The following is a 21,733-nucleotide window of genomic DNA, read 5'->3' as shown; positions in this document are numbered from 1 at the left end:
ATTGGAGTTCTACTTGATCGAATTCTTCTAGTAATTCTTGGGCGATCTCGTACTGGCTTATAATGGAATCACTTTGGCATTTAAAATCACCGATTAGTTGATGGATCACCAATTGAGAATCGCCCCTAACGATCATATTTCTTATTCCCATATCTACCATTAGTTCTAGGCCTACAATTAAAGCTTCATATTCGGCCTGATTGTTGGTACACATTCTGTCTAAGGTGAATACAAACTTGTAGCAAATCCCTAAAGGATTAATCAATGCTACCTCTACTCCTGCACCTTTAGAAGTTTTTGACCCATCGAAATACAATACCCAAGGTTTTAATTCGAACGAATTGATTTCTAATTTGATTTCTGCAGGCATGTCAAGGCATGGATGATCGGCTAGAAAGTTAGCCAAAGCCTGATTTTTGACTGCCTTTTGAGGTATATATTGTATTTCGAACTCTGATAAAGCTAGTGTCCAAAGGCCTACCCTTTGGTGTAAAATAGGGCGCGAGAACATATATTTGACTAAATTTACTTTAGAAATTAAATAAACGGTTACGGGCCGTAAATAAGCCCTTAATTTTGTACATGTGAAATACAGTGCTAGACACAATTTTTCAACAGCAGAGTAATTATATTCACATTTCGTCAACCGTCTACTTAAGTAATAAATTGCCCTTTCTTCACCAAATTGGTCTTCCTGTGCGACCATTCCAGCTATTGATTCTTTTTCAGCCGATACATACATTTTCATTGGCCGTCCCTGGATTGGTGACACCAACACTGGTGGACTTGATAGATATGTTTTCAAGCTTTCAAAAGCCTTTTGATGTTCTTCTTTCCAGACGAATTCGTCCTGATTCTTCAGCTTTAATAGCGGCTAAAAAACTTTAGTTCGCCCTGCACAGTTAGAAATAAAGCGTCTTAAAAAATTTACTTGGCCTAGAAACCTTTGCAACTCCTTTTTATTGCTAGGTGGTTTGGCTTCTAAGATGGCCTTCGCTTTATTTTTGTCAAGTTCAATCCCTCTCTTGTGTACTAAGAAACCAAGAAATTTCCCTGCATTGACACCAAATGCACACTTCAAGGGATTCAACTTTAACTTATACTGCCTCATTCGTTCAAACGAACATTTTAACTGTTCGAAATGATCATCTTCTTTAATGGACTTGACCACTATATCATCCACATACACCTCAACAAACTTGCCTATCATGTCATGAAAGATTAAATTCATAGCCCTTTGATAAGTTGCCCCTACATTTTTTAGGCCGAAAGGCATAACCACCCATTCAAAACATCCTAGAGACCCAGGGCATCTAAAGGCAGTTTTGTGTATGTCTTCTTCAGCTATATAGATTTGATTGTATCCTGAGTACCCATCCATGAAAGAATACATGACATGTCCGGCAGTTGAATCTACTAAGGAATCCACCGTGGGCATTTGATACTCATCTTTGGGTGTAGCTATGTTTAAATTTCTAAAATCTATACACACCCTTAGTTTACCATTTTTTTTAGTACTGGCACAATATTCGACAACCATTCAACATATCTGGCTGTTCTTATAAAACCTGCTTTCAATAATCGCTCTATCTCTTTCTTAATTTTCGGGAGTACATTAGGAGCAAAACGCCTAGGAGGTTGCCTATGAGGTTTAAAATTAAGCTTAGTTGGTAATCTATGTTCCACTAAGTCTCTATCTAAACCAGGCATTTGTTCATATTCCCAAGCAAAACAATCTTTGTACTCTTTTAACAAAGCGATTAATTTGTTACTAACCTCTTGGTCGAGCATCTGGCTGATGAACGTTGGGTGATCTTCTCCTTCATCGCCAATATTTACTTTGATCAGAGGGTCTTGCGCTTGAGCGTATCCAGGTTTGGCAATCCGCATCACCTCGTCGTCCAGTTCTTTTGTAAGTACTTCCTCTTCCAAACAGTCCACCTTGTTGACTTCTCGGCCAAGGCTTTGCTCTAACTCGAATACTGCCAACTTGTCCTTCAGCGCTTTTAGGGCAGTATCTTCCTTTGCCTTGTCATTGCATTCCTTATTGAAAGCCATCAGTCTGGCTTTGAAGGCCTGAATATCGGCCATTTGCTTTTGCAACTCAGAATCCATTTAAGATTCCTTGATTATTCTTTTGCCAATCACTGGCTCTTCCAGGGCCACTATATTTGGCCTCATCTGTTTGAACATCTCAGTGAGTACGTCTACTGAGAATGGTTCTTCGCTTTGCGCGACAACCTGAGTTTCTTCCCCGTCTTGTACCACTCTGACAGGTCCATAGTTTCCTTCGTACATGAACTTTTCCACCGAGTTTGCTTCCGCGACAAAAGGCCTATGATCGGCTTATACCACCTCTACTTCGCCTTTGTCATTCCAAAAAACCAGGCATTGATGGAGCGACGAGGGTATACAGCTGCTTTCGTGTATCCAATCTCTTCCTAGGAGCACATTGTAACTAGTAGGGCTATCTATTACAAAGAAAATAGTGGTCCTAGTAGTCGTACCTATAGTTATGTCTAAAGGCATAACTCCCTTAGCTGAAGTTGCTTCTCTATTGAAGCTAGTGAGGATGACTTCTGTAGGAATCATATCACCCTCTGTCTTTGCGAACTTTCTCATCAGTCTGGATGGAATGGTATTTATAGCCGCTCCATTATCGACAAGCACCTTTGCCACTGGGACGCCGTTAATTAGAGTTTTAACGTATAATGGCCTCAGGTGTTTTGTCAATTTCATGGCTGGCCGTTTAAAAACAACCTTTTCGACAGCCTCTATTTCTACTTCTTGCTTGTTTTCTGTCGAATTATCCCCCTTTGATAGGTCGACGTGTAGTATGTCACACTGATCCTCTGTCTTCCGAATTTCCTTCTTACTTCTTTCTAATGCTTCCTCATCAGTTATCCAACCTGTGGGAGGGGGCATCATCTTTGGAGGTGACCCATACTTTTCAGAGCGAGGTACTCTCTTTTTTCTTTTGGGTGTCCCGTATAGTACGTAGAAGTCGAAAGGACGCCCAGATGGCTCTCCTAACAAGTCTACTTCGCGAACTCCCTCTTGGTGTAGTTGCTTAAACAGAGTGTTGCGCGATACTCCCCTCTTTTTCCTTTCTGCTTCTAGGTCGATTTCTTCTTCAATGTCTGTCATCCCATCGTCCTCTTCATCGTTGTAGGCCTCTCCCGAAGTCTGGCCTTCTTCACATACCAGCATGCAGGCTTCTCCTTCGTTGTCCTCCCTCTCTTCTTCCTTTTCTTTATTCTTGAATTCATTGGCCACGACAGGAGGCAACGTGCCGAATTGGATAGCAAGGGGCTGATCTGGATCTTCTTCATCCTTTTTGTCCCTCTCAAACCTTGACCTCCCAGAAGAGGTTTCTGGCAGTTCCTTCATTGATTCATCTGTACCAGTCTCTTTACTACCTTTGAGGACGTTCTGATTGGCTACCTTGAGTAATAGAGGCGCTTTAGGATGTGGCATTCCTTGTTGCTGCCTCATCATCCTTCCGTAGTTTCGCTGGAAACGCCTTTGTTGGGTCCTAGTCATCTCATCGAAGGGTATTGCCCTTCCTGCGCTGTATTGGAATGAATGCCATACATTTGGCCGGCGAGGTTGCGGCCTAAATGTTCTTCCAGTATCTGCTGGTCTGAACTGCCTTTCAAAAGGTGGTCCTCTATAAAATGATGTACCTCGCCCTCTGTCAGGCTGAATGTTTGGGAAGAAGGCAGGGCGATGAGGATGCTGCCATGTCCCTGGTTTCTCCATGTCTCCATTTACTTCCCTTTTACACCTTGCACATAGGACGTTTTCGTCCTTTTTTGGTTCTTTTCCTTTGATTCGTTCGAAGACACTGGGATGTGTTCTAGTGTCTTTTTCTCCATCGTCTATGACCAACTTGAATTTTGGCAACTTGTTCTTGAACCCAGACGTTACCATATTTACCCCAAGTGGCTGTGGGAAAGGATTCTCGTCCACTGCTATCTTTTTCTTATCGTCGAACGTAATTCGTCCTGATTCAATAGCATCCTGCAATACGTGACGGAAAATCAAGCAATTATTAGTCAAATATGACCATGCATTATACCACTTACAATATTTTTTACCCTTTATTTGTTCAGGGTTTGGCAATTTGTGCTTATCGCTCAGCTTTATTTGCTTATTCCTATATAATTTATCGAATATAAGGTCAGCTTTGGTCACATCGAACGAGAACGTTCTAGCCTTTATGTTTCCATCCTTTATGGGCTCATCTTTGCCCGATGGTCTAGGTTTGGCCATTATGGGACAAGTATATATATCCCCTTTTACCAATTCGGCCAAACACATTTCGACCCGATCGTATGATTCGTCATCGATGGTATGAACGTCAAAATTTGGGTCTCTGTAATAAGTCCCTTTACTAGAATTTTTCATTTGTTCTTCTTCTCTTATCAGTCGCTCATACCTAATCACATTCGCACTCAACTGGAAAAGGTCGGAAAATTCCTTGTCCTGGAACTTCTTTTTTAAATCAAAGCTCAAGCAGTCTTGTGCGATCTTGACAAATTCTTTTTCGGGCAGAGGTACAAAACACTTGCTTCTTGCTGTTTTGAACCTTTGGAGAAAACTTTCTGCCCATTCATTTGGCATTTGACGTAGATTCGCCAAATCAGCCAAAGTGACTTCAGATTCAGTTTTATAAAACTGAGCATGAAACAACTGTTCCAGTTGTTGCCATGTTTGAACAGAGTTCACTGGCAAGTTGATGAACCAGGAGAAAGCTACTCCTATTAACGAACTAGGGAAAAGTCTCATTTTATGGTAATCGGTTACATCACCACTTTGCAACGTGAATCGCCCTATGTGTTCTAGAGTAGACACCTCTCCTAAACCAGTAAACAGTGAGAATTCTGGCACTTTGTACCCTCTAGGCCATGGATATGCTTGGTCTACCCAATCAGGATATGACTTTGTATACGTCGGCCTAATGACAGGACGCACCCCAAAGGCCATCTGATCGTGCACGATTTCCATATCTGGTTCCTCAACATGACATTGGGATCATATGGAATTCCTACAGGCTGATTAACCAGTTGATTTGCATGAGATCTGATGTTTGGTCCTTGATTGGCAACAAAATTACCATAATTAAGTCCATTACCGTTAGCCTGGACATCTGTTCCCTCATTACCACGTGGAATATTCTGTCCATTATTTAGGACATTATCTCTCACGTTCGAATTACCCCCCAAGTTAGGCATGCCACTACTATTATTTTGATTTGGCACTGTAGTACCTCCTTGGTTTGAAGTAGAGGGACTAGAAAGCGATTCCACCCCTTGATTCGGATTTAGGACAGAGGGATTATGTCCCACAATTGTCCTGGTTTGAAAGTGGTTTGTAAGAGGTATAGCCGGTTGACATATTTGGCCTACTAACTTATTCATCGTTTCATTTAATGTCTTTAGCTGTTTGGCCATATTGTCATAGTGTGCATTTCCATTTTGTGTAAATCTTTTCATATTATGAATACTTCAAAGATTTACCTGTTCAACAACGTCTTGCGTGAGTTCTCCAAGCAATGCACGCATGGTTCGAGGACTCAACTCCGTCATTGGTTCGTAACGACTGTTACTGCTCTGATTTTGTCCATCTGTTCGTGGAGAGGCATGCTGCTCCTCATATCGCTCGGTTACAGACTGGATTCCTCCCTGACTTGCTCCTTCCTTGTCGGATCTCTGAGGCATATTGTTTTACCTTTTGTATTTTCAACACCTAACACCACTGTCCCACTGGGCGTGCCAAATTGTTTCGCGCGGGTTAAGTTGCTAACAATTAAAAAGGGTCAGACGATTGTGTAAGGGACGAAACCTCTTGAAACAAAGTCCCAAAAAGGGGTGTTCTTTTATTGGCGATGAACTTTACAATTGGGAATGAAAAACAACGTGCCTCCAAGGGGCGCAAGCACACGAGTTACAGAAAGAAAGATGTTTAAGTCTAAAAGCTAAGGAAATGAAAATTACATATTCTCTGTTCGAGAGTTTTGGATTCGGTCCTTTGCTTCTGCGTCCTTTCTCCCTTTTATACCTCATAGACGATTTCTTTGTGATTAACTACCCTAAAAACTGTTTGATCATCCTATAACTACCCATTTTCTTTGTAGTGGCCATTTTGTCATAAAACTGCCTTTTAACTGCTGCCATTATCTTTCATCGTTCAACTGCTTTCGATTGAATTCCTTGAGTCGTGGAACATGATAAGGCTACTTTAACAACTGCCTTGATAACTGCATTCATTGATAACCACGATGCGTTATGTTTGTTAATACCTTGGGCAACTTGAAGGTTTGGGCGAGAGTAGAATAAAAGCTCTGGGCGACCGTATGACACTCCATTCTTTTAGATTCTGGGCGACTTACAAACTTGGGCGATGGCGTTACCGCATTCTTGGGCCCCTTATTTGGGCCTTCACCTTGATTCGTTCGATTGGACTTCGTTCTTTGGGTTATCTGATTGGAGGATCCTTCAATTGGGCTTTACTCCTTGGGCCATTCGATTTGGGCTGAATTTTTATGTGTCAACACCATGAATAAAGCATAAAACTCGTTCACGGACCATACAACCACCCTCAAACCTTCATCTATGCAGACCCTTTTCTTCTGAGCTTTTACCTTTTTCTGACAAGTTTTTATCCTTATCTTCAATACAAAATTTCAAGGAAAAAAATTGAGTCTTTTTTGTAATTTTCAAACCTCAATCCTAGGGCTGGACATGGTCCGGTTCTGTTCGGTTCTAACAAGAATCGAACCGACCCGAAATTTTCGGGTATTTAGTAAGTGGAACCGTCGGGTCCAAATTTAACTACGGAACCGTTCGGGTTCTGTTCCATTCGGTTCGGTTCGGTTCCATTCGGTTCCGTATTATAATTAATTTTTTAAATAAATACAAAGTTACGTTAATTTAATTAATGATATATTTAATATTAGCTCTTACAAAATAACGTAGTTCAATCTTATGTGTTTCACGTCTATCTTTGCTGAATTCTTCATAAATTTGATTATTAAAATCACAGAAAGAGAAAGATAGCGAGCTCAAAATAATTAAGAGAGATGTTGTAGAGTTTTAATTCAATTTTCTCCGGTAGCAACGACACTACAGTAGAATAACAGCTTTGGATAAAATTGAGGTCTATTTGATTAAGTCGATTTTGAACTGAATATTAGAAATTGAAAAATCATATTTTGTAGTTTGAACTAAATTAACTAGTTAACAAATTTATTTAGAAAAAATAAAATAATTTTACTTATTTAAAATAAATTAATTTAAAAAATTACGGAGATTCGGTTCTTATTCGGTTCTTCGGGTCTTGGCCTAGAACCGAGAACCGAACCATACCCGTCGGTTCCTGATTCAAATACCCGTTCGGGTATTTAACTTGAGAAGAACCGTCGGGTTCGGTTCTGTTCGGTCGGTTCGGTTCGTTCGAGAGTTTTGTCCAGCCCTACTCAATCCTACTTTGTTATTTCTTGAAAATCCAAGATAATCAGTAGATTTCCCAGAATGTTAGGGAGTTCCCATCTAGGAACTTCCTGAATCTTCAAGATTTTGAGAGGATTATGTCATAGATGAAGCACATTGACAATAATCCATCAAACCCAGGGAAGTGCAAGATGGAGAAATCTCCATACATTAGGCTAAAGCTGCATTATTCTCTAGCCAAGCTCACTTTCTGGTCCTTTGTTTTTATAGGTTCGATCTCCTTCTTTTTCTTTAGATCACCCTCTTCTTCATCACCTGTCCCCTCAGATCCCTCTAGGAGATCCCTTAGAACCAGCTCCTATGGTGAAACTTCTTGGGAAAAAAGGGTCAGGACCTCAGCTAAAATAATGGGATTTCTATTTTGGTCACTAGGGCTGCTGGTTTTGTAGGAACCTATGTCTTGACTACCCTCAAGCACCGTGGTGATGGCGTTCTTGGGCTCGATAATTTCAATGATTATTATGATCTATCCCTCAAGAGGGCGCGACAAGCGCACTTGGAGCGCCCAGGGGTGTACATTGTTGAGGGTGATATCAATGATGTTATCCTCTTGAAGAAGCTTTTCAACATTGTTCCCTTCACCCACGTTATGCATTTGGTTGCACAGGCTGGGGTACGATATGCCATGGAAAATCCTAGCTCCTATGTGCATAGCAATATTGCTGGCCTTGTTAGTGTTCTTGAGATTTGCAAGAGTGTCAATCCTCAGCCTGCTATTGTGTGGGCGTCAAGTAGTTCTGTGTATGGGTTGAATGTAAGTATTTTGCCCTAAGTCCAATCAACTTTGGGCATAAATACATTGGATATATAATTAATGCAATTAATGACAGATCTATTAATTAATTAATAAACAATTAAATAAATAATAGAGTCCGTAGATTCAAATCTTCGTAATTTGTTAAGCACAATGAGTTGTGATTGTGAGATACAAATTACATCTGATTGAATCTTAAATCGTCCGTGGTTGTAAGTAATAACGAGATACGGATATCGTTATTACAGATAGACCATTACGTGTGGCATTTCTTATTTGTGAAGTAAGTAGCTGATCTCACGAGCTAAAGTGTGGTAACACTTAAATGAACATGTGGATGTTTTATTATAGAACAAAACATTTGAGACTCGCCGAGAGATTCCACATGGATAACTATCTGAGTGTCAGTGGTTAATCTCTAACGTTCGGTAGTGAAATTGGTCCTTTGACTTGAAGTCGTCATGGTACCTTGTATGAGGACAGTCATACTTTGGCGATGTTGGATGTTGCTCTGCAATGGGCCACTAATACGACATCGTTCGGGTACATCAAGAATCGTATGAAGGTTATGATTGATCAATAAAGGATTCATCACTCTTAGATAGTAGAAGATTATGATCTACGTTTCATTCAATTAAGTCGATGGTGAAATCCTTGGCGAAGGTGTACTCATAAGTCGAAAAGGAGTTTTCGACTTATATTGATTTAATAGTGTAGCGAAAGATATGATTGATGATTGAGATTGACACACTTCCATATCTCGTAATTGATCGGATCATATTGACGAAGGGATTATAGTTTCACGGTAAACAAACGAGTTTGATTTTGTCACACCACATGACATTTCCCATCACATTATTTCCCTCACACATTGCTAGATGTCAATTTGGGACGACGATTGTGAATTGACGATAAATTAAAAAGATTTTTTAATTTATCAATTTTGGATTAGATCAAAATAATATTTCACGTCGTTAGGTATCGTGATCAGGAACCCGATTAGTCGCACACAAAAGAAAATTGGAAGATTGCAAATTACCAATTAATTAATTCATCCAATCGTTGGATAAAATTAATTAATTGGATTGGTTATTTATAGCCCCGAATTAATTAATTGATTAATTAATTAATTCACAGACCATATTTAATTAAATGGATTAATTAAATATTGGATCGGAGCGGGCCGAGCCCGTTTGAGTTTATATAAATACATAGTTAGGGTTTGAGATCCATATGGTTTTCATTATTCTTGCTGGCATAAGAGGAAAAACTCTGGTAGCAGCAATCTTATTCTCTGTGTTGTTCACCGTTGGAGGCTAGACAATTGGACAATTGTGGTTGGCGAATCAAGATTGCTGGAACGAAAAGAAAAGCAAAAGGTTTGCAGAATTCTTCAAAAGTACAATCTTTATCACGATTTCTATCTAAAAACAAAGGGATTTTTTGTGGGAATCGAAATAATTTTAATTTTTCGCTATGCATGTATAAGTAGATTCCCAACAGTGGTATTAGAGCCTACTTTGTGTTTGTTAGAAATTGTTTTGATGTTTGGGAACAATAAAAAGTTGATTGTTATTGTTTTTCATGTTTCTAGCAATTAAGAAAGTTAATTCTATCTTCAAAGTTTGTTTTGAATATAATATTTTCTTGGATTGGAATTGTCAAAAAAAAAAAAAATGTCAATTGGGCGGCAATCGTTGGCTCACAAACGGCGTGGGACACCGTCCGGGCAATGCCCCAACACTATTGCAGCAGCGCGTGACGCTGCTGCCGTCTCTGGGTAGTGCCCAGCCACTGAGTGCAGCAGCAACGTGTGACGCTACTGCTGCTACTGCTGCCGCGAATGGCAGCAGCGCCACGCCAGTTTCGTGCGCCGCCGATTGCTGGCGGCTGGCGACGCACCCATTGGTGAAAGTAGATGGCGCCGGTACCAAAATCTTGGGTTAAATTTTAGGTTTTCTCTGTGTCTGTGGGTGAATTGGAGGCAGGGGCCTCTGATGCAATTTGTAAAATTGCAGGCCTCCATTTGCAATATCCATTTTGGGGTCAATTTGTAAGTTATTTAAGTAAGGAACCGTTTTACATTATTTGATATTGAGGACCCTTACTTGTAATTTCACTTTGTGGTAAATGTGTAAATATTGAAAGAAGGGCCTTTTTTCACAATTTCAGAAATCGGAGGGCCTGTTTGGTATTTTTAAAATGGGTCAAATTTTGAATTTTCAAAGATGTATTGAATTTTAAATTTGGAGATGTTTTACATTTGATTTCCAAATGGGTTTGACCCATAATTTTAATTTTGACCCAAATTAAAGGTTTTATTTAAATTTGACGACATTTTATATTTTCGTTAAAATTGGATTTTAACTTAAATATTAAACTTTGACCCAATTGATTTTATTTTATTTAGAAGTATTATCTTAAATTAAAATATTAATTCAATTTAATTTAGAGTTGAACTCTAATTTAGCATTTAATTAAAATTAGTTTTAATTAATTATTCACCCTGAATATATTCTAGAAATTAGAATTTGATTCTAATTTGACATTTAATTAAATTTTGATTTTAATTAAATTATCCCGCCCTAAATTTTTTCTTGGAATTAGAGTTGGACTCTAATTTAGTATTCAAATGAAATATGATTTGATTAAATAAATTCGCCCTTAAATATTGGAATTAGAGTTAGACTCCAATTTTATTATTTAATTAAAATTTGATTTTAATTAAATTCCACCGCCTTAAATTTTGAAATTAGAGTTTGACTCTAATTTGATGTTTAATTAAAATTTGATTTTAATTAAATTATCCCACCCTATAATAGTTGAATTAGAGTTGGACTCTAATTCGGTATTTAATTAAAATTTGATTTTAATTAAACATGCGCGCTAATTAAATAATCGATTAATATGATTAATTAATCATTTAATTGTTCCGATCCATTTGTCTAAAAGAGTTTAGACGACTTAATTGCTAAAAATTTGAAACTTATTTGCTAAAAGTATTAGATATTATATAGGTATACTTTTATGTGATGCATGTATTATTAGTGGACGATTATGGACTCGACCATATGGATGTGTTGAATGGTTAATTTTTATTCTTGTCGTTTTATAGGCCTGCGAGCTCTTAATTGTTTTGGGCCTGCGAGCCTGTTATTATTGTTATTATTATGGGCCTGCGAGTCCAATTTCATTTAGGCTTGCGTGCCAACTAGTATAGGATACAAGTTGTAGCTAGACTAATCGAAGAAACAAAAAGAGGAAGAGACCATTGAGATGGTGCATTGATACTATTCAATACTATACCTCCTAGGAATTGACCAATTAGTCTTCCTTATGGCTTGGAAAGATTAGATAGTAAAAGTCCATAATTGTCCACACTATTATATTATGTTATATATATGTTTATTTGCATGGTAGATGTATAATAATATATATATGATTGTATCGTTGTTGATGAGACTTTTGAATGTAAAATCCTTCCATAAAATATTAAGTCACATTTGTAATCGCATTTCATCATTATAATGAAAAACTAGAGTCTCAAATCGTCTCAACTTGTTGAGTACACTCAAGGCTGGTCCATTAGGGATATGTTTGACACTATGAAATATTTGATATTTCTGAATGACGGGTTTGACTTAACTAAAATTTATCTTTTGTTGAGTACACTCAAGGAGATAAATTTTAGAGACATGTTAAGTTAACACATAATATGTGTGAAAACAAAGAGTTGTTGGCTTAATGATCTGGGAGTTGTATGGAAATACAATTGATAACAGTATCTACCCAAATGTTATATTAAAGTTTGTTGAGTACACTCAAGGTCTTAATATAATAGATGGGATCCCAACCCACTGGGAGTCAAGTATGGACTCCATAAATTTATGTAAGAGGGTCATAAATTTTAGTTAAACAGTGGGAACATAATTAATTTAATAAAAGTCCATGTTAAAGTAATTGATGCATTTTATATATTATTTTTTTCCTTTTCGTCATTTACATTTATATTGAATCTTGAGTAACCATATGATTTGAATGGCATACTGAATGCCAACAATCAAATTAAATTTTCTTGATAGGCACTGCAATTTGAGAATTGTTCTCAAACATGAGAAAGTTGGTTGTCCTTAAGTAGCCATTTTCCAGAAACATCTGGTGATGACCCGATCAAGGAAGAGATGGTTGCTATAATAAACGCAGTGATGACAATAGTAATGAACGTATGTGATACCTGCAACTATGTCACCTGAGTTACAAAAGAAATTTGAGAGTGTAGATGTTAACACATAATTTTTCATTACAAAGAGTTGTATGATAATAATCATGTGTGGAAGGATATGAGACTTCCAAACAATTATACCGATGCAAAATGACAGAGTAATCTTCAATCGATGCTTAGACATTAAAGATGATTGATGTTGAGAAATGTCTCAATTGAGTTCAATCATAAACTATGAACTAAGTATTGACTTAGCTCTGCAGTCTTTGTCATAGAGTTATTCATATTAATTATGAGATATGAATAAACTCGAATGCATACTCATTAAGTTGCTCAACATGTTTCGGACTGTTATGCCCAATAACAAAGTTAAAAGTGGGCAAGCCATTGATTCCTCTAAAGATATTAAGAGGAAGTCTAAAGGGGTTTTGTGAAAGCATCCAATATGGTTAAGACAGTCTAGGCGAAGGACAAATATCAAATCTAATGACCCTTGTTTTCATTGTAGAATGAAAGGTCATTGGAATATTGCGTGGCTTACATCTACTTCACAAGTTTCTTAGGTATTTGATACCAGGTGTAAATCTCATATTTATACAAATATGGAGAAATTGAATATGCGAAAGGGAGAAGTTGAACTACACGTTGGAGATGAGTAAAGGTTACTGCATTACCTGTAGGGATATACTTCTTGCTATTGCCTTTTGTTTAGTATTGGAATTAGAGAAATGTCGCTTTATACCCACCATAGCTGGAACATTAAAATGAATTTCATGTTTGGACATGAACTATTTTAATATTAAGGACAATTGTTGTTCTTATTTATCTTGATAAAGATCCTAATGGCTATGGTAAATTACAAAACGACGTTTATATTCTTTAATACTAAGGATTCTATAATGAGTATAGAAATTAAAAGACATAAGTGTGATAATCTAATTATTACCAAAATCTGGCACGACAGATTTTGTCATTTAGATGAAATGTAATTTCAAAGTTACATAAAGATGTATACTTGGGATTAATTGATTTTGAAAAATACAAATTTTGCATGTCTGGCACAATGACCAAATCTTCTTTTACTTGAAAAGAAGAAATGTCAGCATAATTACTGGTCTAATGCATGGTGATGCATATGGACTTGTGTCAATTAATTTCAGGTAATGTTTCTCTTAGGGTCTGTTTGATTGCGAAGATGGAATTTAGGTGGAAAGAAAATGAATTCCAGGGAATTGAATTACCTAAAAATTGTTTTCATGGAAATTGTAAATTATTGTGTTTGATTGTATAAATTTTTCACGTGAAAAATGTTGAAGTAAAAGTATTTTTTGATGTTCGTTTGACTTTGTTTTACGTGAAAATTGTCAATTTCAGGGATATCCTCTTTTACAATTATTCCTAAAATTTGTTCCCATTGTCAACAATTAAAAAAAATAAAAAAAGCAAAAAAAATAAAAATAAAAAGGGGTGGAAAACCAAAAACCACCTATCCCCTAGGAAAAAAAAGTGGAAAATCACGCTTTAAGGTGTTGTACCTAGAAATTCATGGAAAATCAATTCCCTGGAAAATTTTGTCAATCAAACAGGCCAAAAGTGGAAGTTGGAATTCGAATTCCAAGTTCCATGGAAAATTTCGTGCAATCAAACGGGGCCTTATTTCATCAATGATCATGTATACTTGAAGAAAACTCAAACATGAAACTCTTGAAAAGTTCAAGGGATTCGCACTAGAATTAGAGAAACAAATAGGTAAATATACTCTCACATTAAGATTTGATCAAGTGAGAGTATCTTAAAGATAAAATCTAAATTATCTAAGAGAGAATGAAATTCTCTTGTAGTGGACTCCTTCATATACATTGCAGCAAGGTGGTGTATCTAAAAGAAGGAATCGTTAATTATTAGATATAATGTGATTAATAACAAGCCATGCAAATCTCCCAAAATTGTTTTGGTGTCATGCATTGATTGCAGTATGCAAAACACTAAATCATGTCTCATCTAAATTGGTGAACAGACTCCATATGAGTTATGAAAAGGCAATAGTCCCAATTTATTTTATATGAAAGTTTGGAGCCATGACGATTATTTGAAGCGCCTTGAATCGGATAAGTTTGACGCTAAATCTGATAAACACGTATTTATGGGGATATTCAAAGCAGACATTTGAATATTAATTTTATTATTATGAAGAAAGTCTTCGTCTCACGACATATCATCTTCTTAGAGAAAATGTTTACTCTAGGAGAGGACAGTAGGAGTAAAATAGAATGTGAAAGAGTTTAAGAGTCCACAGATATAGTTAACCAAGTGGATAAATCCAAGTTTGATCCCATATCTGATATGAGACATACTTTGGATCATGAAGTAAAGACTCCTGAGGACATGACAGCTCTATGTGAATCTAGTAGGATCATTCGATCTTCAAGAAGGTGCGAATCCATGATCATTAATCAGGTATTAGTGATCCAGGATAATGAACCTGCTAGTTGCAACAAAATAAAGTCAAGTGTTGACTTAAAAGAGACAGCAAGAGGCCATGAAACTCGAGATGAACTTTATGTATGTGAACAAGATTTGGACCTTGGTCAATCTTCCTGATGGAATAAAACTCATAAAGTTTTGTAAATAGTTTACAAGAAAAAAGTCGATATGGATGGGAATATCCATATATACAAAGTAAGATTAGAAGTAAAGGTTAAGTGTTGACCTTAGTGAAACCTTTCTCCTGTAGCCTTGCTAAAGTCCGTTCGGGTTTTTGCTTGTAACAGTTGCATATCGTGACTGTAGGTTAAGAGAAGTCTCTATGGAGCTGAAATCTTTGATTTGATGGAAAAGTCAAAGTGTTTGATTTTATCAAATTTGAAGACGAATTGTGTGTTTACAAGAAGATAGTAGGAGCATCGTATTCCTAATGTTATAGAAATCGACATCCCTATGTTTCAAACGTTGAAATAATGGTTGTTTCATGAACGATATGGGATAAACAACTTGATCTATAGAGCTAGATCGAGAAGATTGTTTAACTCATCCCAATTTACATAGATGAAATCTTGAGAAGATTTCATATGGAGAAATTGGTTTACTCTTAAACGGTATGTTGGAAAGGTTCCAAACGTGAAGCAATCGTTGATTCAATAGTAGAAACCTAATACATGATTACTTCAGAATTAGCAAAGAGTTGCAATTTGGATCATGATGTTCATAAATGAACTTGGAGTAGTTCTTGATATTGTTGATCACATACCATTGTATTGTGATAACAATAGAGTTATTGCGAAAGCAAAGGAACTAAGGTCTCATCAATGATCCAAACATGTATTAAGGCGGTATAATCTCATCAGAGAGATAATACATAGAAATGACGTAAAGAGAAGAACAAATTTCCACATTTAACAATATTGCAGATCTACTGACAAAGAGTTGTCGTTGCATAAACATGATAGTCATGTAGACTTATGATATTGGATACATAAGTGATTGGATCTAGTGCAAGTGGGAGTTTGCAAGTATTATACCCTAGGTCCAATCAACTTTGGGCATAATACTTTTGATATATAATTAATACAATTTAATGACAGATCTATTATTTAATTAATAAACAATTAAATAAATAATAGAGTTCGTAAATTCAAATCTTCATAATTTGTTAATCACAAGGAGTTGTGATTGTGAGATACAAATTACATCTGATTGAATTTTAAATCGTCCGTAATCGTAAGTAATAACAAGATACGGATATCGTTATTACGGATAGACCATCACGTGTGACATTTCTTATTTGTGAAATAAGTAGCTGATCTCACAAGTTAAAGTGTGGTGACACTTAAATGAACATGTGGATATTTTGTTATAGAACAAAACATTGGAGACCCGCCGAGAGATTCCACATGGATAACTATCCGAGTGTCAGTGGTTAATCTCTAACATTCGGTAGTGGAATTGGTCCTTTGACTTGAGGTCGTCATGGTACCTTGTATGAGGATAGTCATACTTTGACGGTGTTGAATGTTGCTCTGCAAAGGGCCGCTAATACGACATCGTTCGGGTACGTCAAGAATCGTATGAAGGTTGTGATTGATCAATAAAGGATTCGTCACTCTTAGATAGTAGGAGATTACAATCTGCGTTTCATTCAATTAAGTCGATGGTGAAATCCTTGGCCAAGGTGTACTCATAAGTCGAAAATGAGTTTTCGACTTATATTGACTTGATAGTGGAGTGAAAGATATGATCGATGATTGAGATTAACACACTTTCATATCTCGTAATTGATCGGATCATATTGACGAAGGGATTATAGTTTCACGGTAAACGAACGAGTTTGGTTTTGTCACACCACATGACATTTCCCATTACATGTATTGCCCTCACACATTGCTAGATGTCAATCTGGAACGGTGAGTATGAATTGACGATAAATTAAAAGGATTTTTTAATTTATCAATTTTGATTATATCAAAATAATATTTCACGTCGTTAGGCATCGTGATCGGGAACTTGATGGGTCGCACACAAAAGAGAATTGGAAGATTGCAAATTGCCAATTAATTAATTCATCCAATCGTTGGATAAAATTAATTAATTGGATTGGTTATTTATAGCCCCGAATTAATTCACGGACCAGATTTAATTAAATAGATTAATTAAATATTGGACCGGACCGGATCCAGCCTGTTTGGATTTATATAAAGGGAAAAATTCATAAACCATGTATTAACTATGTACAATTCAAAGACCATGTGTTTAAGTTTAACTAATGCAAAAATCAGGTTTTTATTTAATTAATTAAAAATATTTATTACTTGAATATAATAAAGTCATAATAATAAAATTAATGGTCACGTGTACACAATTAAGGTCACAGATTTATTCACTGGTCACATATCATCAAAATAATTGGTCACGAATTATTTCGAGATCACAAATCAAAATTTTGATAGGTCACAAATTATTTCAAAGTCACAGATCACAATTTATCTAACGATTTTATAGGTCATAATTTATGTTATTGGTCACAAATTCAAAAAATTATAGGTCACAAGTCACATATTTTTAAATTTGATGGTCACAGATTAGTTTTTTAGTCACAAAATAATCGAATTTGAAAGTTACGGATTAATAGTTAGTCACAGGCACTGAATAGTTGGTCACAGACACCAAGCACCCAATCCAATCCACCACCACCTCCACCACCACTGGCCATCGCCCTCACCCCGTCACCATCGCCACCAACACCAATACCACCACCAAAAAATTGCCGACCACCACCGTGGTCACCTGCAACACAGTCACAAACACTAACAAACATCCCTACCCCAGTTTATCTTACCTACAACCACCGCCACTAACGTTACCGTCAATGCAACTGTCACCTCCACCGCACCATTACCACGCCGTCCCACCCACAACCACCACCAACATTATCGTCGCCTCCACTACACTAGCACCACCACCACCACAAGACAGCCACCATGTAAAACACCATTACCACCACCACAAGAAAAACCATCCAAACCCACCACACAACTGCCAGATCCACCACCACACAAACACTACACCATCACCACAAAACACCAAGTTGGCATAGTGCTTCGCCTGTGAATAGTCGCTGAAGTGAGTCTGCTTCGCGGTGGTACAGTGAATCTACTTCGTGCTGACTGGTACCTTCTCCTGTGAAGATGTTGCTTCGCCGCCACCGTCATTTCACCACTGCAACTCGCGATGATTCGCAAAAGAAAAATTTTTGGTGGCGCAGTGGATTTGCTCGACGGCTTGGTATATCTTCGTCGTGACATCTCCTCTTCTTTACATTAGCACCAACAATAGTGCTCTTGGCGGTGGTGGACTCCGGTAGTTGAAGGCGGTGGATTTTTGATGTGGGCGGTGGACTCCGGTAGTTCAACGGACAGGGTAGCGAGAGAGATGGGAGAGAATGGAAAGAGGGAAATTGATTTAGCCTAGGGTTTGTAGATATATATTTTTAATTATTAATTTCAAACCTGAATTTTGATTAAATAATCTTTGCACCCGACTTTTGCAGAATGAAGTTTAAATACCCGTAGCAGTGTAATTTCCACTTACATAAATATATAGCTAGGGTTTGAGATCCATATGGTTTTCATTATTCTTGCTGGCACAAGAAGAAAAACCCTGGTAGCTGTAATCTTATTCTCTGTGTGAATCACCGTTGGAGACTGGACAATTGGACAGCTGTGGGTGGAAAATCAAGATTGCTGGAACGAAAAGAAAAGCAAAAGGTTTGCAGAATTCTTCAAAGGTACAATCTTTATTACGATTTCTATCTAAACAAAAAGGGATCCTAGGTCGGAATCGAAATAATTTTAATTTTCCGCTGTGCATGTATAAGTAGATTCCCAACATTGAATACCAAGGTGCCCTTTACAGAGAGGGATCGAACGGACCAGCCTACTAGCTTGTACGCCGCTACTAAGAAGGCTGGTGAGGAGATCGCACATACTTACAATCTTATATATGGACTTTCACTTACTGGATTGAGGTTCTTCACGGTTTATGGACCTTGGGGTCGGCCAGACATGGCATATTTCTTTTTTACTAGGGAGATTTTGAAGGGAAACTCAATTCCTATATTTGAGGCAGCCAATCATGGTACAGTTGCGAGGGACTTTACCTACATTGACGATATTGTAAAGGGTTGTTTAGCAGCATTGGATATTGTTGAGAAGAGCACTGGTAGCGGTGGCAAGAAGAAAGGGCTAGCTCAATTACGGGTGTACAATTTGGGCAACACATCTCCTGTACCAGTTTCATATCTTGTGAGCATTTTGGAAAGATTACTCAAGGTGAAGGCGAAGCGATTGCTAATGAAATTGTCGAGAAACGGGGATGTGCAGTTCACACACGCGAACATCAGCTTGGCTCAGAATGAGCTTGGCTATAAGCCCACAACAGATCTGCAGACGGGGTTGAAGAAATTCGTTCGGTGGTATCTCAGGTACTATGGTAACGAGAAGAAAAGCGCGCAATGACAATTATTTCATTTTGATTCTTATGATTTTTTAACCTATTATCGTTTGTTGTCCAGTTACCTTGTTTTATCTTGTTGATTTTATGTGAGGAATTCATGATCCATGAGGAAGAAGTTTTTGTGGTCGGTGAGCATTGCTTGCTGGGGCAGTCTTATCCGTATCAAAAGACAAGACCAACTTTTGTTCTGTCATAGACGTGTATTTGTTGTAGTGTTACCATTGTAGCATCATTGCTAATTCAGTTTATTTGCTGATTGATGGATCTATATCTTATATATGAAAATCAAATAAAAGTAGCATAGATACTTTGGCCATGCTTTCTCTATGTAGATTCAATATATGATTTTCGATTTCACTTGTTGCAAAATAACTGCTTCTGTAAAGTCCGGTGTATTAGGTTAATGTATCTTGATGGGTCGTTCTTGTGTTTATGACTCTGTCGCCCCTTCTACTATGAGATTAACTTTTTCTCAATTAATGTAAGAGCTCTATCTTGATCAAATTATTGCTGCTTTTAGCCTTTGCCAATTTTAGAATCCATTAGGTTGATTCTCATCCTGGCTGTGCTAATATAGGTAATGAATCTTATTTGATCTTTGTGAATTAATATTTGTTAGGATCTTTCTCGGTTTCTATTTGCATGTTCATGTGTGTAGGATTATGCTTACATTGGACGAGTCTGACCTCATTTAAGCGAGAACTTCTTCCGAATCAAATTAGTATTAGAGGAAATCTGTCATGGTGTTAAGTGATGAGACATCTTAAATGTGACCCATATACTTGGATTTAAGAGGTCAATCACTTAATGCCCCTTAATTGACACTCAAAAGACCATGAGTAGTCTAGATAAGTAGCATAATTCTAGTATTATAGTTTAATGACACATGTAAGGATGTACTCTAGAAGTCTTGTCTAGTCAAAGTATGTCTTTTCTTTTGTCTAGTGATTTATCAAGGAACAAACAGTGTCAAGAGAAATGATAAGGAGATACCACCATTTTAAATGACATTACTAGGATGATTTAAATATAAGCTGGCAATTATGGGATGCCTTGAATTTCATGCTTACCAAAAGGTCAAAGCCTGTCCTTGTAGCTTGTGAAGACAAAATCTGGGAAGTTCTTAGTTTTGAAGGTTAAGAAATTAAATGCCCAAAAGATTTCTTAATCGAATTAGGTTTCTAATCCATGTCCTCTTTGACACCTTGTATAAAATGGTAGTTTGTCATCATCTATATCCTATTAAAATGATAACAAGAAAACAATAATAAACCAGTAACTATCCCTTAATCCAATAAAATACGGGGTCGATTACATGAATCCATTTTTGCCACTCCATGAATTTAATTCTACACAATGAGAATCACGGCGCTTTTTGTAGTCACGTCCATTTTATTTGTGGCAATATTCTTCAATTTTATATTCTTTCCACTTCAATTTAGTATTTCTTGATGCAGAATATCATTAATAGAGTAGAGATTGATTGTTCTAAACGAAGGCTTACCGGAAAAACTGGAAGTTATAGTATTATGTCTGTCCTGCAAAAGGGCATGATTTGAAGAATGAGGTAATGAATTATCATAAGTACACAAAGAAGTAGTTAATCGTTATCAGGTTGGTGGAAGATGATTATCTTCTTCTTGGAGTGATTTGTATGAAAGTTCTTATATGTTTGAGAGTAAAATCACTTTCAAATTCTAATAATTTCACAACCATCCGAGGCTTATCTTGGAACGATGAAGAGTGATTATTTGTTTTAACAAAGTCTTATCTCTATTTTTATCCGTTGTTTTCTGCTATAATACAGTCAAGTGAGAGGCTTTATGTATGTTTCAAGATTCCTGTTGCCCTTTAATATACTACTTCCTGTCTACGAGTGTGCTGGACAGCTTACATCCGTGTAGTTTGTTCTATTCGTTTCCTTTAATGCTGATTGAACTATTCTTGTAATTCACTTGTAAACAATGGATTATTTAATTTTTGAATGGCCATATTGAGATGTGCACCTACCAAATAAATTGACTGGTTTTGGGTTTATGAAGCATAAGTTTTTACATGAGTTTTAGACTGACTTCTGTCTAGAATCCTCTTGCTAGTTCATATTCCATTTTCAAGGACTCTTGAGGAACTTTTCAGTATATTTGACGAAAGAGATCTACGGAATGGCTGGGGATTTACCAATATGATTATTCCTATCACTATGTTCATAGTCCAACCCACCAAACATAAAAACAG

At 37.0% G+C, this 21,733-nt stretch overlaps 1 pseudogene; it reads left to right on the top strand.

Moving 5' to 3' along the window:
• Window positions 1–7,600: 7,600 nt before the first annotated feature.
• LOC111410830 lies at window positions 7,601–19,803 on the top strand (annotated as a pseudogene).
• The last annotated feature ends 1,930 nt before the right edge of the window (window positions 19,804–21,733 follow it).

This window comes from Olea europaea, chromosome 15 (genome assembly GCF_002742605.1).
Source record: "Olea europaea var. sylvestris chromosome 15, O_europaea_v1, whole genome shotgun sequence".
NCBI lineage: Eukaryota > Viridiplantae > Streptophyta > Magnoliopsida > Lamiales > Oleaceae > Olea > Olea europaea.
The sequence above is the reverse complement of the archived record's forward strand: the minus strand, read 5'-3'. Positions and strand labels throughout refer to the sequence as shown.